The following is a 2,641-nucleotide window of genomic DNA, read 5'->3' as shown; positions in this document are numbered from 1 at the left end:
CCACTTCAAGTATGAAGGTGATGCGACCCTCTACGTGAGGGTGTTTGGGGAAGATGGTCGTCGTGCTGGGTGCTGCCCCCGAGACAAACGACGGTGAGGAGGTGCTCGGTCTCGGTGATGGCTGCAACGAGGGTGAGCCCACCGGCCGCGCCTCGTCCAGCTACGGTGGCTCTTCTCTTGGTGAAAGCTCCAGCAGTGATGGCTACGACCAGCCGCCGCGCCCGCTTCGAAGGTGGTAGCGGGTCGTCTCGTCGCCGCACCTTCGTGAAGCGCGAAGAGGGATCCAGCTAAGCTTGGGACGTCGTTGGAGGCCTGCCCCCGTGGTTCACTTCAACGCTGCTTTTGTTTTGTTCTTCTTTTCTTTCCTGCATCAAAATGAAACCAGCATGGGCCCGGAGGGGCGTGTATCGAACTATGATTCCTCAATTATTACGCCATGCTTGTTATTTCTGTGTTGTGTCGTTATTTTGTGCGGAGATATCTTAGCCTGGCGCGTTTGGGGCAACCTCTTCTTCACGAGGCACTTGTCTCCTCATGTCCGTCTTGACTTAGTGGTTGCTCAGGAGCTGCAAAAAACTTGTTAAGAAGCTCGCTATAAGACTTATCGTTCACCCGAGCCTTGACCCATCGCTTCATATCGCGGTACCCGAGGGGCATGAATTAGGAGAGATGTGCCGGTTGTGGGCTCGAACAAGGGTGCCTCGCGAGAAGGTAGACCGAAGGTAGAGAGAAGAACCAACGCAGGAAGAAGAAACCCTCGCGAAGGCACCGGCCTAGCCCCTTCGTGAGGTATGCGAGAAGGAGAACACAAGCGAACTAGATTCGGAAAAGGCGGCAAAAGGCGACGAAACCAAATCAGTAAGGGACACCAGAAGCAAACTTCGATTAAGAGAAGGCGAGCCAACTATGGAAAGCAAATGAAAAGCCGCGTCTGGCACCTAGTCTAGTCTTCGACGTCTTCTCACCAGCGCGGAGCTAAGTGCTGCCACTAGGCGTGGGAGGGAGCCCCTGAGGCCCAAGGGCGGCTCTCCGGAGACTCCGTGGCGTGTACACCCCCACTCATTATTACGTGAGAGTGTCACGGGCGGTGATTCTTCACACGCATTGGGCCTTTCTTCACTGCACGGGGCCTTGCTTCACAGGCATTGGGCCTTGCTTCACAGGCACGGGGCCTTGCTTCACAGGCATTGGGCCTTGCTTCATAGGCACGGGGCCTTGCTCATGGGTAGAACTTCCGGAGGTGCTGGATGTTCCAGGCGTTCTGGACGGGCACCCCGTCCCGCGTCTCCAGACGCGCGGCGCCAGGCCTAGAGATATGGATGACCCTGAACGGGCCCTCCCACATGGGTGAGAGCTTGTGCAACCCTTCCCTGGAGAGGACCCGCCTCAGGACGAGGTCGCCTGCTTTGAGCGTCCTGGAGCGTATGTTGCGGCAGTGGTACCCTCGCAGCGCCTGCTGGTACCTTGCCACCCTTAGTGCAGCTTCACAGCGTCGTTCTTCCCCAGTACGACGTCCATCCCCCGCGTGGTGTCCTGCTGCGTTTCATCAAACGCCAGGACCCGTGCGGAGCGATGCTTGACCTCGTGAGGGAGGACCACTTCAGCTCCGTAGACAAGGAAGAATGGGGTCTTTCCCGTCGGCTTCGTGGTGGTGGTGAGGATGGACCACAGCACGAACTGGAGCTCATCGTGCCAGCCCTTGCCGCAGGCCTCGAGCTTCTTCTTGAAGGTCTTGGTCTTGAGGCCTCTCAGGACCTCCGCGTTGGCGCGTTCAGCCTGGCCATTGCTCCTTGGGTGCGCCACCGAAGTGTAGCAGATCTGTGTTCCAAGATTAGCACAATATGTTTTGAAGAGGTTACTAGTGAACTGCGAGCCGTTGTCGGTGATGATGCGGTTGGGGATCCCGAAATGGCTCACGAGGCCCTTGATGAACTTAACCGCAGAACCGGCTGGAATGGTGCGGATGGCTTCCACTTCCGCCCACTTGGTGAACTTGTCAATGGCGACGTAGAGGTAGCCCCCTGGCGCTCGAGGGAATGGGCCCAAGATATCCAGCCCCCAGACCGCGAACGGCCATGTGAGCGGTATAGTCTGGAGGCCCTGAGCTGGCTGATGGATCTGCTTGGCGTGAAACTGGCAAGCTTCGCAGTACTTCACCAGCTCAGCTGCATCGTTGAGCGTCGTGGGCCAGTAGAATCCACTGCAGACACCTTGCCGACGAGAGTCCGTGACGACGAGCGGTGTCCGCAGTCCCCGCCGTGTATGTCAATCAGCAACTCCTTCCCCTGGTCCCTGGAAATGCAACACAACGAAACATCATTTGGTCGTTTCCTGTACAACTCACCATCCTGGATGCAGTATGCCGTGGCTTGCCGGGCTATGCGCTCTGCGTCCTCTTCCTTCTCCAGTAGCACACCTTGTATCAGATATTCCTTGAATTCCTTGGTCCAACAAGCCTCTTGAGGCTCGAGTGCCAAGAGCAAGCGAGCCCCTGAGGTTGGGCCACAAGCTGGGGCTCCCATGGCAGGCGGTTGTGGGAGCTCCTCCCGAGGCTGTGCCGTGCTTGAAAGTGGTGGCGTTGCTGACGGCTTGAAGAGCCACTCCTCGAAGACGCCAGGATCTTGGGGCTGCCGCTTCGATG

The sequence above is a fragment of the Triticum aestivum genome, chromosome 4A, assembly GCF_018294505.1.
Source record: "Triticum aestivum cultivar Chinese Spring chromosome 4A, IWGSC CS RefSeq v2.1, whole genome shotgun sequence".
NCBI classification, from domain to species: Eukaryota; Viridiplantae; Streptophyta; class Magnoliopsida; order Poales; family Poaceae; genus Triticum; species Triticum aestivum.
This window is presented reverse-complemented; position numbering follows the sequence as displayed.